The sequence below is a fragment of the Zea mays genome, chromosome 3 (assembly GCF_902167145.1).
Source record: "Zea mays cultivar B73 chromosome 3, Zm-B73-REFERENCE-NAM-5.0, whole genome shotgun sequence".
NCBI classification, from domain to species: domain Eukaryota; kingdom Viridiplantae; phylum Streptophyta; class Magnoliopsida; order Poales; family Poaceae; genus Zea; species Zea mays.
Window position 1 is genome coordinate 154,464,267 of NC_050098.1, and position 16,241 is coordinate 154,480,507.

The window sequence follows — 16,241 nt, forward strand, 5'->3', positions numbered from 1 at the left end:
TCCGGTAGTGAACATATACTATGACGTGAAAAAGTTGAGTGCGTGGTGTTCATCTTTCAGGGTGCACGCGCCTATCATTTCAGTTCCCTTTGGACGAAACGTGTTCGTTTGGTGTCGTTTTCTAGTTATTCTATCTGATGCTTTCATTTCCTGCCCGGCCGTTCTGCTGTTGTTAATTAGAGGCGTATCTAGCTGCGGAAGGAACTGGTGGGATCACAAATATTTTAGGAAAGCAATGTGCAATCTTAATTAATTGCTGTGAAAAAAGGAACTTTATGATCGGTTTCAGTTGCTTTCATGATCGAGCTGTAAGTATCCATTAGGATCTGTTTATTTCTAGCACTTTTATTATTATTATTATTATTATTATTATTATTATTATTATTATTATTATTATTATTATTATTATTATTATTATTATTATTATTATTTGAGTTTCAGTTTTGGTTTTAGCTTTAGTTTTATATAGAAAGTTGCATGGAAATTCACACAGGGTTTTTATTTACCGCTGCAACTCATGTCTGTTTTTGTTATATATAAAGAGAGATTGTAAATATATACATATACTAATAATTTTTGAAAATAAAAAAATATGTAATCGTTTTTTATTAAATAACTTTTTCTAAACAAGATCTACCTATATGATATATAAAAACTGTAGCAATATACGGGCAACTAACTAGTTGTACAATTATTTGTGACATCTAAAAAAGATAATGTTTTGTCCACTTTACATTTCATATATACTTTTGGGTGCATGTAATTCATTTAACAGACCGATGATGAGCCGTCTAATTTGATGAGGTTGAAGCCGAAACATTTTTTGTTGTCTAGAAAATTGGAGTTATTAAAACTTGACTCCTTTTGAAGCGTTGTCCGCGTTTGGCGGCCTCGGCGCCATTTGTCTCAGGACACGTGGAACTGCTCGCGGATGCGATTTTTCATTTCATTGCATTGGATACGACTTGCGTCCGCTTTCTCACCCAATCAGTCACCCGTCGCCTGCACACGCCTCGTGTTTTCCGTCTCGCCACCGTGATGTCGCCTCTGCTGCTTCGTCGCATCGTCGCCTCTTTGCTGCTCCACCGATCCCTAAAGTGCTGCTGCTCCGGCGCCACGGGCGGCGCCCGCTAGCAACCGGCTGCCCCTACCCGCTCTTCGCCAACCCTCGCCTCCTGCGTCGCCGCCTGGCGCTCTCCGGCGCTGGCGCCGACCAAGCCCCGCGCCGCGCCGACCCCAGCCTCCGCGGGTGAGGGCCCCTCCGCCTCCTCCACCGAGGACCCGGTCCTCGTACGCGTCACCGACGAAGGCGTGCCGCTCGAGGGCGTCATCCAGATTGAGAAGCTCGGGGATGCGCCACCGAGTCCAAGCTCGTCTCCTACGTGTACGAACCTTATCATGTGACCTGTCACACGCGCCCTTCCCATTCCCGTGGTCTCATTGCTTCGACCGCGTTCGTTCGCAGGAAGCTGGGTCTTCTGGCCGGCGGGGACGTGTTCTGCCTTCTGCTGTTCTCTGCGATTGGAAGGTTCAGCCATGGCCTGCCCGTCCTCGACGTCGAGACGTTCAAGACGGTCGACCCCTTCATTGCTGGTTAGGGAATCAGAAAGAGAGCCTTTTTAGGGTTGCTGCTCATCTGACGCGCGAATAGATGGTTTGCTCATGGATTTGGGTCTTCTACAAGGTGGTTGCTGAGCGCCTATCTTCTTGGCGGATTTGGCGATGATGCCAAAGGGTGCAATGGCGTCGGAAGCGCGGTTATCACCGCAGCTAAATCATGGGCTGTTGGGATACCGGTAACTTTCAATTCTTTAATTCTACTGTTTCAAGCATGAGCCTGATTGAAATGTTATCTTGGTTCTTGTTGTTTTTTTACCCAAGGTCAATAACGTTTTTGTAAGCTGATGCCTTCTGATTTTCTTTCTCCCCCAGTCCTCTTGTTCCGATCTAGGAAGCAAAAATCCTAAGGGGAAAATCTGGTCCAAAAATTCCATGGATTCAAGCGATGGGATGGGCGACATGGTTCCTAGTGGCGGTGTGCTTCTTTGCCGTGATCGAACTCTTCGCCCCTGATGCTCTCGATTCCCCCCTCCGACGTAGGCTCCATCACCTAGCCAAGCTGGCTCACGTCCTCTCCTTTGCCACCTTCTGGGGCGCCGCCTTCTGGCCCACCTTCATTAGCGCCGCCCTCTAGAAATCCAAGAAAGGAAGCAACCAAAATAGAGGAGGTGTGCAGGAGGAGGTGGTGGTGCTGGAGGGGAAGATCTCACAAGTGTGTGAAGACCACACAGTCTCGCGCACTCGCAAACCCAGTGCACGCTGCGGTTTTTGTAACACCCTAAATCTCATTTTGAGAATATAGTAAAATTTTTCAAAGACCTTGAAGTAGAATAATTTTTTTTAGAATTCCCATAACATTTGAAGTCACATCTCCTTAAATAAAAGTTTTATAAAAAAACCAATAAAAAAGATTCTTATATAAATTAGCCCTTTATTGAAGTTTATAAGTATTAATGTGAGAACATTTATTTTTAATAAGAGACCATACAATATAAACTACTTTTCCTAAAATAATTACATGTGTGCTACATATTCAAAAGAAATTGCTTATGTAAAATAATAAATGAATGAATAATATATATATATATACAAATATAATGACATCTCATGCTGGTTCTTATGATTGTGCATTTAATTGAATTTGAAATCCAAAACCAAATTTGAAATTAGATTTGAAAATTAAAAATGAGAAATGGAAATGCACAAGAAAAAAAGGGAAAACAGTTTTCTCCTACTGGGCTGGCTACCTCACTTTTGGCCCAGTTCTCTGCAACCGGCCCATTTCTTCTCCCGCACTCCTCCATTTCTCCACGATTGCGCGCACTTACACCAGGGGCCCGGTGGCCAGTCTGTTGACGTGCGCCGTATCACTGATCTATGGGACCCACTCATCAGGACCTCCCCCTTCCTCGCTCGGTCTCGAACAGAAGCCGTGGACGCCGCCATGGATTCTTCACGATTCTTCACCTGATTCAATGCCTATCTGATCTCTTCCCGGGTTCTCTCCCAAGATCCATGCACCGCTCAACCAACCCTCCCCTGATTTTCTCGCTGCCAGTCCGGATTGTGCGGAGGGTAGCTAACAACTTCACCGCTGGCCGCGCGGATTTAACAAACGCCGCGCGAAACCTCGCCGCGCATCTCGGATCCCTCAACCGGATGCATAGCGATCGGTGGGGAAGGGTTGGCACTGACCCTGGGTATAAAACCGGCCCCGCAGCCCCCCCTGAAACCCAGTCGGCCCACCGTAGACTGCTCGCTTCGTGCAGAGAGAAAATAGGAGTGCACCGCCGCCGTCGTTCGTTGCCGCCGCCACCACTTGGTGTCTATGGAGGGGTCGAGGTGTGCCACCGGTGTGTTTGGATCGTGGTCGGGCAATACCTCGGTCGCTAGGGCCATCGGTGTCTGGTGAATTGCTCATTGGAGCTCCAAATCGCCGCGGCGCCGCTTTCCATTGTGACCGGCATTCCCTGCTACAACACCGACGGTAACTTTCCTTCACCTGGGTTAACAATCGGCTACTCTCTCTGTTGTATCGTCTTGCGTGGGGATTGCCGTGGGTTTGGCCGGATGGCCATCGCCGGTGTGACAGCCGCCGTGATGGTCGGCAGCGCCTCTGCTCGGCCGTCGGGTATGGACGAAACACAGTGACCGTGGGATCCATTCAGCGACTGGGATTGGAAGGGGGTGTCCACCGATGGATCTTGGACGAACGGGTTAGATTAGAAGTAGTATACCCCTTCGGTGGGATTATCTTGGGTCATTCGATCAGGATCTCGTGACCCAGATTCGATCTCGTTTCATTAAACCACAACCGCTGATCTCGGATCCAAGGGCTCGTATTGCATACCGTTTCATTTAAAGCACGATCTAATCCGGGCCGTCTGATCTCGATCGGGCGGCTCTGAGTGCGGGATACCCCTTCGACCGAGAAGTCTTACAAAAGAGCCCCTCGGCTTATTCCGAATTAACCCGCCGTCCACCTCGGGTCACACTGTGTCTAGGGAATTCTTGTAGAGCAGTCCCTGCACTTTCCAGAATTTGGTGCGCAATCCAGGAAATAGAGAAATAACATTTAAAAATGATTCTTAGTACAAAAATAATTCCATAAACTTGTTTAATCCATATTTAACTCATTTTAACTTATTTTTGATCCATTCCAGTTGCTATAAATTCATATTAATATTGTTTATCTCCTAATAACTTTATTTTGCTATGAAACTTAAGGATAAAATTATGTGTTTAATTTCTTTTGTACACCACTACAAAATCTTTAGAAATTCATAACTCAATAATCGTAACTCTGTTTTGATCCATTCTAGTTGCATTAGTCTCACAATAATATTTATTATCATCTGGTAACTTTGTTTTGTCATGAAATATAGGTTAAAATGTTGCACTTAGTCTATTCTATATTTAACCACGTGGATCTTTGGAAAACCATAACTTCTTAATCGTAGCTCCGAATTTAGTGGTTCTCGAATCCAAGATCTTGTAACGACGCGTAGAATATTCTTATATAGTTTGTTCTTATGTTTGGTGTGATGTTAATCTTGCCTATACCATGTTTGTCTGTATTGCTACGTTTAGCAGTGAGGACACGTGTCATCTGAAAGAGCAAGTTGGTACCTGGAATCTCAAGTCCCAGGCAAGTTGTGCCCTTGATCACTTCTTTTTACCTACTCATGTTCTAATTAATCATAATGATCTGCATAGGTTAATTTTGATGGGACCCAATAGGTTATCCTAGTTTGATTATCTTTATACCTTGTTTACCACTGAACTTTTTGGGTAGTACTTGTTAGTGCTTTATGAGGTTTTGGGTATGAAGATACATTATTCATGATTATACTTTTGTTATTCGTTGTTATTTACTGTTCATGTCAAGATCATTAATGTTAATTGGAACATAGAGCTTAACTTGAGAACCACGTGCCACCACAAGGGTTTAATGGGACGCCCTTGGCTCACTAATTAGGAAAGCTAGTGGAGGACTACCTTACCCGAAAGGGGCAAGGGCAGTAGGGGAGTGGTCAGTGTAGGGAGGTCCTTGGATGATTTTGCTGCGATGGCGGTCAGACAAGAACCCTGCATTGGAGCTTCCTATAAACTGTAGCGGGTTTTCTGAAGCTAGTGGAACTTTGTAAAGGCCTCGTAGTGTTACCCTGCCTCGCCTCCTTGGTAGAGGTGTATGGGAAGTCGCGATCCCTTGGCAGATGGGTAACATGACTTGTGGGTAAAGGGTACCACCTCTGCAGAGTGTAAAACTGGTATACTAGCCGAGCTCACGGTCATGAGCAGCTCAGGACTCTCTGATGATTAATTTATGGAACTAAATTCAATTTGTCATATGCATTGCATCGCAGGTGATGATGTTACTTTTGTTCTACTACTTAATTGGGTTGGTATTTACTTATACTTAGTAATTGCTAATAAAATTTTGACCAACTTTAAAAGCAATGCTCAGCTCTAACCATCCTCTTTGGTAAGCCTTACACTTCACGTGAGCTCCCACCTTTGGCGAGTTCATGCACATTATTCCCCACAACTTGTTGAGCGATGAACGTATGTGAGCTCACTCTTGCTGTCTCACACCCCCCCCACAGGTCAAGAACAGGTACCGCAGGATGAGGCGCAAGGAGGATGTTGCGATGGGTTCGTGAGAGATCTAGGTTGTCGTCTCCCAGTCAACTTTGGGTTGCTGGATCGTTTCCTCATATGATGTAACTATTTAATTATTTTGTATAGAACTCCTGTTATATAGTAAAGATGTGACATTCGATCCTGTGCCACTATGCATCATATGTGTGAGACTTGGTCCCAGCACACCTGGTGTTTATGTTCGCGCCCGGGCTCTGGACCCCTAAAACCCGGGTGTGACAGAAGTGGTATCAGAGGAATGTTGACTGTAGGACGAAACCTAGATAGAACTAGATAACCATTATCTACTTACCTTTGCTGCTCTGATTCTTTTCTAAACTTTTCTTAATCTTTTCTCATCTATTTCCGCTTTACTCTGATTATTCGTACCTTTTCTTTCTAAAGACAAATGTGGATTTCACACCTTGAAATCATGTGCCTAAAGTGACTTTAGGAATAGGAGACCTACTCTTAGGAACAAAAACAAAACAATTTTTATAGATGTTTATACGCTTGAGTGCTTGTTCTTATGATACTTGTCTGATTTGGATCTTTGATTGAGTGTGATGGTTTGTGGAGTAATGTCCACAATTGCATCTGCATATACACCTAGACACAAGGGAAAATATTTACAAAATAGACAACACAGAATATTCCCTATTAAAAAAATCGATCTATTAAACTAGATATATTTATAAGATAAACTAGATCATCTACGAAAATCCCCCACTAGAATATATCCATCTTATCTTAAAAGATACTCTCCTACTTTAATAGATTCATCTTAACTTAAAAGATTCTCTCTTATCTTAATAGATGCATCTTATCTTGAAAGATTTGTCTTACCCTAATCACTTTACTTAACTCATCCTAATGAAACAATCGGGACCTAATCCAAAATAATGAGATCTTAACTAGTTTAATCTATTCGTACCAACCTAATCTAGATTCTATCTAATATATTATGATCTAATCTAGAGTAAGTTACTTAATGCTGGTACAAAGGATAAAGCCATACTCCAAATCCACTTAAGCTTAAATTGGTGACCTAAATCAACTTGGCCATACCCAACAACTTGACCTACATACACAGATCTATCTTAGCCTCTTGTCCCAAACCCGGATGGAGACACCAAAGAGCAAGACTGGAAAAGGACAATATCAACCTCGTCAAGGAAGGAGAGAAGTCAAACTCGATCTTCAGATGCATTACCACCCAACAAGGAGTTCTTTCTCACCCTAAACTTTCTTACACCAGGATATTATTGCCCTAACCAACCCATCTTTTGTCCTGTATAATAAGGTGACTATACATATATAAACCCATGTTTTCATAATCACCTGCTAATTTGTATTATAAACTTGAACAAAAAAAAGTCTTTTGGTATTAAAATCCCTTAGAAATTGAAACATAGACAACAAACCAAACTGGTTGCACCCTCTTTCTCACAAATCTCGAGGACGAGATTTCTGTTAAGGGGGGGTAGGATTTGTAACACCCTAAATCTCATTTTGAGAATATAGTAAAATTTTTCAAAGATCTTGAAGTAGAATAATTTTTTTTAGAATTCCCATAACATTTGAAGTCACATCTCCTTAAATAAAAGTTTTATAAAAAAAACCAATAAAAAAGATTCTTATATAAATTAGCCCTTTATTGAAGTTTATAAGTATTAATGTGAGAACATTTATTTTTAATAAGAGACCATACAATATAAACTACTTTTCCTAAAATAATTACATGTGTGCTACATATTCAAAAGAAATTGCTTATGTAAAATAATAAATGAATGAATAATATATATATATATATATATACAAATATAATGACATCTCATGCTGATTCTTATGATTGTGCATTTAATTGAATTTGAAATCCAAAACCAAATTTGAAAGTAGATTTGAAAATTAAAAATGAGAAATGGAAATGCACAAGAAAAAAAGGGAAACAGTTTTCTCCTACTGGGCTGGCTACCTCACTTTTGGCCCAGTTCTCTGCAACCGGCCCATTTCTTCTCCCGCACTCCTCCATTTCTCCACGATCGCGCGCACTTACACCAGGGGCCCGGTGGCCAGTCTATTGACGTGCGCCGTATCACTGATCTATGGGACCCACTCATCAGGACCTCCCCCTTCCTCGCTCGGTCTCGAACAGAAGCCGTGGACGCCGCCATGGATTCTTCACGATTCTTCACCTGATTCAATGCCTATCTGATCTCTTCCCGGGTTCTCTCCCAAGATCCATGCACCGCTCAACCAACCCTCCCCTGATTTTCTCGCTGCCAGTCTGGATTGTGCGGAGGGTAGCTAACAACTTCACCGCTGGCCGCGCGGATTTAACAAACGCCGCGCGAAACCTCGCCGCGCATCTCGGATCCCTCAACCGGATGCATAGCGATCGGTGGGGAAGGGTTGACACTGACCCTGGGTATAAAACCGGCCCCGCAGCCCCCCTTGAAACCTAGTCGGCCCACCGTAGACTGCTCGATCGTGCAGAGAGAAAACAGGAGTGCACCGCCGCCGTCGTTCGTTGCCGCCGCCACCACTTGGTGTCTGTGGAGGGGTCGAGGTGTGCCACCGATGTGTGTGGATCGTGGTCGGGCAATACCTCGGTCGCTAGGGCCATCGGTGTCTGGTGAATTGCTCATTGGAGCTCCAAATCGCCGCGGCGCCGCTTTCCATTGTGACCGGCATTCCCTGCTACAACACCGACGGTAACTTTCCTTCACCTGGGTTAACAATCAGCTGCTCTCTGTGTTGTATCGTCTTGCGTGGGGATTGCCGTGGGTTTGGCCGGATGGCCATCGCCGGTGTGACAGCCGCCGTGATGGTCGGCAGCGCCTCTGCTCGGCCGTCGGGTATGGACAAAACACAGTGACCGTGGGATCCATTCAGCGACTGGGATTGGAAGGGGGTGTCCACCGATGGATCTTGGACGAACGGGTTAGATTAGAAGTAGTATACCCCTTCGGTGGGATTATCTTGGGTCGTTCGATCAGGATCCTGTGACCCAGATTCGATCTCGTTTCATTAAACCACAACCGCTGATCTCGGATCCAAGGGCTCGTATTGCATACCGTTTCATTTAAAGCACGATCTAATCTGGGCCGTCTGATCTCGATCGGGCGGCTCTGAGTGCGGGATACCCCTTCGACCGAGAAGTCTTACAAAAGAGCCCCTCGGCTTATTCCGAATTAACCCGCCGTCCACCTCGGGTCACACCGTGTCTAGGGAATTCTTGTAGAACAGTCCCTGCACTTTCCAGAATTTGGTGCGCAATCCAGGAAATAGAGAAATAACATTTAAAAATGATTCTTAGTACAAAAACAATTCCATAAACTTGTTTAATCCATATTTAACTCATTTTAACTTATTTTTGATCCATTCCAGTTGCTATAAATTCATATTAATATTGTTTATCTCCTAATAACTTTATTTTGCTATGAAACTTAAGGATGAAATTATGTGTTTAATTTCTTTTGTACACCACTACAAAATCTTTAGAAATTCATAACGCAGTAATCGTAACTCTGTTTTCATCCATTCTAGTTGCATTAGTCTCACAATAATATTTATTATCATCTGGTAACTTTGTTTTGTCATGAAATATAGGTTAAAATGTTGCACTTAGTCTATTCTATATTTAACCACGTGGATCTTTGGAAAACCATAACTTCTTAATCGTAGCTCCGAATTTAGTGGTTCTCGAATCCAAGATCTTGTAACGACGCGTAGAATATTCTTATATAGTTTGTTCTTATGTTTGGTGTGATGTTAATCTTGCCTATACCATGTTTGTCTGTATTGCTACGTTTAGCAGTGAGGACACGTGTCATTTGAAAGAGCAAGTTGGTACCTGGAATCTCAAGTCCTAGGCAAGTTGTGCCCTTGATCACTTCTTTTTACCTACTCATGTTCTAATTAATCATAATGATCTGCATAGGTTAATTTTGATGGGACCCAATAGGTTACCCTAGTTTGATTATCTTTATACCTTGTTTACCACTGAACTTTTTGGGTAGTACTTGCTAGTGCTTTATGAGGTTTTGGGTATGAAGATACATTATTCATGATTATACTTTTGTTATCCGTTGTTATTTACTGTTCATGTCAAGATCATTAATGTTAATTGGAACATAGAGCTTAACTTGAGAACCACGTGCCACCACAAGGGTTTAATGGGACGCCCTTGGCTGACTAATTAGGAAAGCTAGTGGAGGACTACATTACCCGAAAGGGGCAAGGGCAGTAGGGGAGTGGTCAGTGTAGGGAGGTCCTTGGATGATTTTGCTGCGATGGCGGTCAGACAAGAACCCTGCATTGAAGCTTCCTATAAACTGTAGCGGGTTTTCTGAAGCTAGTGGAACTTTGTAAAGGCCTCGTAGTGTTACCCTGCCTCACCTCCTCGGTAGAGGTGTATGGGAAGTCGCGATCCCTTGGCAGATGGGTAACATGACTTGTGGGTAAAGGGTACCACCTCTGCAGAGTGTAAAACTGGTATACTAGCCGAGCTCACGGTCATGAGCAGCTCAGGACTCTCTGATGATTAATTTATGGAACTAAATTCAATTTGTCATATGCATTGCATCGCAGGTGATGATGTTACTTTTGTTCTACTACTTAATTGGGTTGGTATTTACTTATACTTAGTAATTGCTAATAAAATTTTGACCAACTTTAAAAGCAATGCTCAGCTCTAACCATCCTCTTTGGTAAGCCTTACACTTCACGTGAGCTCCCACCTTTGGCGAGTTCATGCACATTATTCCCCACAACTTGTTGAGCGATGAACGTATGTGAGCTCACTCTTGCTGTCTCACACCCCCCCACAGGTCAAGAACAGGTACCGCAGGATGAGGCGCAAGGAGGATGTTGCGATAGGTTCGTGAGAGATCTAGGCCGTCGTCTCCCAGTCAACTTTGGGTTGCTGGATCGTTTCCTCATATGATGTAACTATTTAATTATTTTGTATAGAACTCCTGTTATATAGTAAAGATGTGACATTCGATCCTGTGCCACTATGCATCATATGTGTGAGACTTGGTCCCAGCACACCTGGTGTTTATGTTCGCGCCCGGGCTTTGGACCACTAAAACCCGGGTGTGACAGTTTTCCTCTTCGCCCACCTTCTTGGAGCGAGGAGGTTGGCCATGAGGAGGTGGTGCCCGGCTGTCCTGCTTGGCTGAGTAGTGGCGCTGTCCATTCTGGTGGCCACCGTGGAATGCGCTGTGGCTTCCGCATCCCTGGGCCCCCCTCCTTCTCCGCTGCCTCGGAGGCTACCACCGTCACAGCGCCCAAATGGATGCCCGCGCCCGCGTGTGTGCTCCTGAACCTGGACACGTCCGCTTTCTCCCTGCTCGACCTTGCCTTGGCGAGCTCGGGGGTCATCCGATGAGTATGTTTACACCTTCAATCATTGATTTTATTTTGTGTTAACATGTCAAGCATATAGGAAAAGCTAAATCTGAATCAACATTCTTCACACAAACTATTGTAGTTTATCGGTTCATGGACAAAACAAACAACATTGTATATACTAACAGGTACACAACAGTGAGATTCATCTCTGCAGTAGATATGTTAGTAAATTTGTGCGGTGTCTAATCCCCATACCCCTTTTTTGAATGTCTTGGTCTTAGATTTCTTGTCAGGAGGGAGTGTCTATGATTATCGCCATAAACATAGTTGTGCTACCAGGTTTCCTGAAATATTAAAGTGGTGACCGATGCCACTAAAAAGTATTTGGAATATATTTTGTAGGTTGTAAAGGTTACATGAGTCGGTGTTGCACGTGTGAAAGACCAATATGGAGCGATGACCGCAGAAACTGAAACTTAGATTTGGATGGCACCCGAGGTGCACCGTCATGAATATGTATTTCAGAAGAAAAATGCATATTTTTCCTTTTCTTATATTCCATGTTATTATTGAAATTTCAGGTCATAGAACATAAGCCATATGATCACAGAGCAGATGTTTTTTTAGCTTTGCTATTGTTCTATTGGAACTGCTAACCGACAAGGTAACTGCAGTTGCATTCTTCATTTCTTGTACATGATCAAGCACAGTTTCTGTTCTCTTTTTAAGTTTGTATATATAATATAGTATACAAATATTCATAAGAGTATTGCTTTTCAAAGTTTTTTAATCTTCGGATCTCTTACGAATACCTAACACCACTACAAGCAGCAATAGGAGTTCTTCATAAGGTAAGTGTATCTGGCTTCTGCAGTTACGTTATTAGCAGCTCAAAGGATATAACCTGATGGAGTCCATTCTATCGATACGCGTAGAAGCCATTGTAGTATTTTAGGCAACGACATGTCCATACACATGGGAATAGGGAGCAGTGCAGTTCTTTAGGATAATAGTCTTTTAGAAGTATGCCAACCTTTGCTCTTTCAGGAAGGGCCATTTAGATACTGGACCATCGTCAATGTTGTGGTTTTTTATTGATAGATTATATATACATGAGATTATATGAACAAGTTCTACAATAAGGGAACAGGTTGGTGAGTAAGCAGTTTCTTCCAGAACCTTATACAACATGTACGGATGTGCTAATAGCTTGGCCCTTTGTTAGAATTAATACTCCATTGGCATTATCCTTTGATTTATTATTGTTTTTAGCTTACCTTGTTATTTAAGACTCCAGCTATTCTTTGTCTTAAATATACTAAAATATATTATTCTTTGTCTTGAGCTACCTGCTTATCATGTTGTCTCTTTTTAGAGTTCTTAAGATCGGCCCATTTTTTTAATATTTCACATTCCACATCTACTATAAGACAACAACACTTTTGTGGTTTCAGAGTTCTAAAGATCAACACACCTACTTTTGCATTGGGAGTTACAGACTAATCAACAGATCTATGTGGTTGTAGTGACGATGCTCCTCCAAAATTAGATATTCAATTTGATCTAAGCAGTGAACCCGCATGTTCACTTCACTTAGAAGCATAGTACCAAACTTGTATAAGCAATACTATCTAGGACTGGTAGACCTTTGACAGCTAGCTCTCAACTGAACCAATTAGGACCCTTGTGAAGTGTGATGGGCTCACCCTAGAGGTAAAATGACATTGAGAGTTATGCATTGAACTATTTTGGTGTCTTTTTTGCTACTAAGTTTTATAGTGTCACGTTTGTAGGGTATCAAACAATTCTTTGTTGCTGTTAAGAAAGAGGAGTGAAAGTTTGATACACTTTGTGATCTTTAGGGTACACTCGCCATCACTCAAGCTGTTATTTTCTGCAATACTAAGAGAAAGGCACCTTGTTTTTTTATTTTTTTCCTATTCGTACCCTACTTTTATCCCCAAAACTTTTGCTCACTTGTCATCATTGATGGTTTGGATGCTGATCTGAGATTTTTCTTTTGGACCCAGGTGGATTGGTTTGCTAAAAAAATGTGCACCAATAACTTCACGATATTAGCTATGCATAGTGACATGCCCCAATAAGAAAGGGATGCAATTATGGGTGAGTTTTAAGTCTGGCGCAACTCATGTGCTGATAACTACGGATGTTTGGGCTCGAGGATTGGACGTTCAGCAGGCAAGAATTTGGACATTTTTTTATTTGAACCATATTTTATACTGTTTGAGAATGGCCTAAGTGAACATGTCATGTTTCTATGTGTTTATATATTATTTGCCCAGGTTATCGAAGGCTTGTGAACATGTCGTGAACTTTACATCCATCGCATTGGTTGTTCTGGCCGTTTTGGAAGCAAGGTGAAGTTTCTAATTTCTGCTGCCAATTATGGCTAACGTTTATTTTAGCATCCCCTCTTGGCTTGTCACCAGTGGATAGATTTGTTGTTTCTTATTTGCTTAACTGGGACAAATCAGCAGGTATACAGTTGTAGGTGTGATTACCCACAGTAAATAAAACATTTTTCATGTTTTTGTAGTCAGTATGTGAAACATAAAACAAAGAGTCTTGCTTGTGCAATTTTCATATGCACTGCATTTCTTTGGTAGAGAAGACATGAAACATGCCTTGGGAAAATTTTGCGATCTTTGTGCATCCCAGATGTTGCTTAGTCGATTTGGCACATGGAAAAATGAATACATATTTGTTCATGCATATACTTCACTTTAAATATGAACAAAATCTGGTGGCAAAGTTTTAACCAATTCGGATTTTTTGTTGCTTTTGACATAGAATCTGAAGGATCTGCATATATTACATTGTAAAGATGAAATCATGAAAGTTTTAATCAACCTTAATTCAACAATAATAAAATCAACTACAGCTGACTTGAGCCATAATTTGACAATTAATAGTCAGACTGCAAAATTGTCACAAGCCTTCAATAACCTAGGAGTGGTTTTTTATACCGTACCTACTGTTTCCATTTCCTCAATTATGATTTTGGCAGTCAACAATCATGACGAGTTGCTGACCACGCGTCCTGTACTTCAGCAACCTGAATCTCCAAAACCTGGGTGCGTCATGTGAAGATATGATTTCCAAATGTTTGCCAGCCTTAGGTAGAGGCCTTGGGCTGCAAGTCTGATCAACTACAGTGGTGAGATGGCAAGAGCCTTGCAGTGGTGTCGAACTACTGGCTTGGCAGGGAGAGGTTGAGAGGAAATGCACTACCATATCAGGTTTGTGTTTGGGGAAATACACTTGTCCTTGTGTTCTTACATGATTTTCATTAGTTCTGCAGGTTCTGTAATGAAAATCTAGCATGATGAACCATAGGGCTACAAGAGATGAATGCACGAACCCCTTATCCATTTAGGACTTGTGTTCTTGCATGAACCCCTTAATTGTTTCATGCCTACAACATGTTTGCCTCTTAATTGTTGCTTAAGGCTCAAACAGTGGGATTTCTGTGTTTTTTACAGAAGTCCCTACGATGACCAAATGACAATAATATAGGTGCCACCACTTAGTCTACCAGGCTACCAGCACAGATTACTGTACTGGCTTGTGATGGTCAGAAACTGATCTTACTCCATGGGTGCATCTCTGAAGCACTCCGGAATGTATTAAACAATGCTTGAGCTCTCATGTCCTTTTACTTCACATGAAACATTATACATGGGTAAAAACTAAATCACAGAGGGGTGGGAAAGAATATTTTAAACTTTGGAGCGTATACATGCTATTTGAGCTTGAGGAGTTTACTCGCTTCACTAAAAACAGTAAGTTCAGTTTGCTTGGACTTAGTTTAGAAGGGAACCGTCTTAAATTGGGTCGGTTAGCGTGATACCGATTTAATATGGTCTACATAACTTGTGGCATGTGATCGTACCTGAGCTAATGGACATTGATGTTGTTCAGCTGAAGAAGATGCACCAAGAAAAGCAGCTGGACACACTTGTCGACAAGGGCCTGGAGAGCAAATATGACCGCATTGAGCTAGAGGAGATGGTGCAAGTGGCGCTTCTATGTACCCAGTTCTTCCCTGGTCACAGGACCAATATGTCAGAAGTGGTCAGGATGCTGGAGGGTGATGGGCTTGCAAAGCGGTGAGAGGCATCACAACACACAAAAGAGTCACACAAATTCAAGGTGCCCAATTTTTCCTTCAGTCGCTGCCACTCTGACCTGATGGGCGATTCGTCACTGCTGTTGCAAGCAGTGGAGCTTTCTGGACCGAGATGCGGCCTGAACATGTTTGCACATTATGTGGCACACACTTTCTTTTTACTACTACTTTCAGGATGAGCATGTAGGAATATTTGACCTTTCTGGAAGCTTTTAGAGTTGGGTCAAAATGATGTGTGTATTCTTTCTTTCTTTTAATTGCCATATGCTCTCTCTTTTTGTTACCATATCCATACATACTTGCTTGTTTGTGTCATGTTTTTTATGGTCACAGGGATATGTTGGTATTGTAAATAGTACAAACTGTAATTTTGTTTAAGTGTTATTTTGTGTACAAGTACTGCTTAATATGTGTCTGAAAAGATTTTATTTTTTGAAGTGATTTCCAAACTTGAACGGGAATCATTCTTATTCTTTGAAATGTCTTATAGCAGTTATTGTTTATGTGACATTGTACTGTTTTGTTTCTTAAATAAACGCCATTTTACAAATTTTGCATCATCCCTATAGGCCTATAGGGCGCCCGAAAGGGCGCCGCCTGTTCTAGTGTAATGAATTGGTAGTTGGTACTTGTTGAATATCAAATTTGGCACCTGGACTGTCGGACGGTCCGCGAGAGTAACCCTGACAGTCCACGATTAGATTAGTTCACGTAAAAGTCCTTATCTTCTCTTGCGTGATTATCCTGACAAACTCATGGTTATCCTAACAAACTCACCGGAAAACTGTTGGATCCCGTCTAGAAACGGATCCAGACTATATATATGAAGATGTACAGTCAATTGAGAACATACACAATCCAATCTATCTACATTATCGTGAAAATTTTAATTTTTTAAAAATTCATGATAATATAGATAGATTATTTCGATTGGATTGTGTGTTCTCAATCGGTCGTAGCCCTTCATATATATATAGGGGATGTTTAGACTCGTTCCTAGACGATATCCACGAGAATTTGTTAGGATCACGTA

At 42.1% G+C, this 16,241-nt stretch overlaps 1 pseudogene; it reads left to right on the plus strand.

Annotated features, from left to right (window-relative positions):
- The first annotated feature begins 297 nt into the window (after positions 1 to 297).
- On the plus strand, positions 298 to 1,835 carry LOC103652276 (uncharacterized; annotated as a pseudogene).
- Positions 1,836 to 16,241: the final 14,406 nt, after the last annotated feature.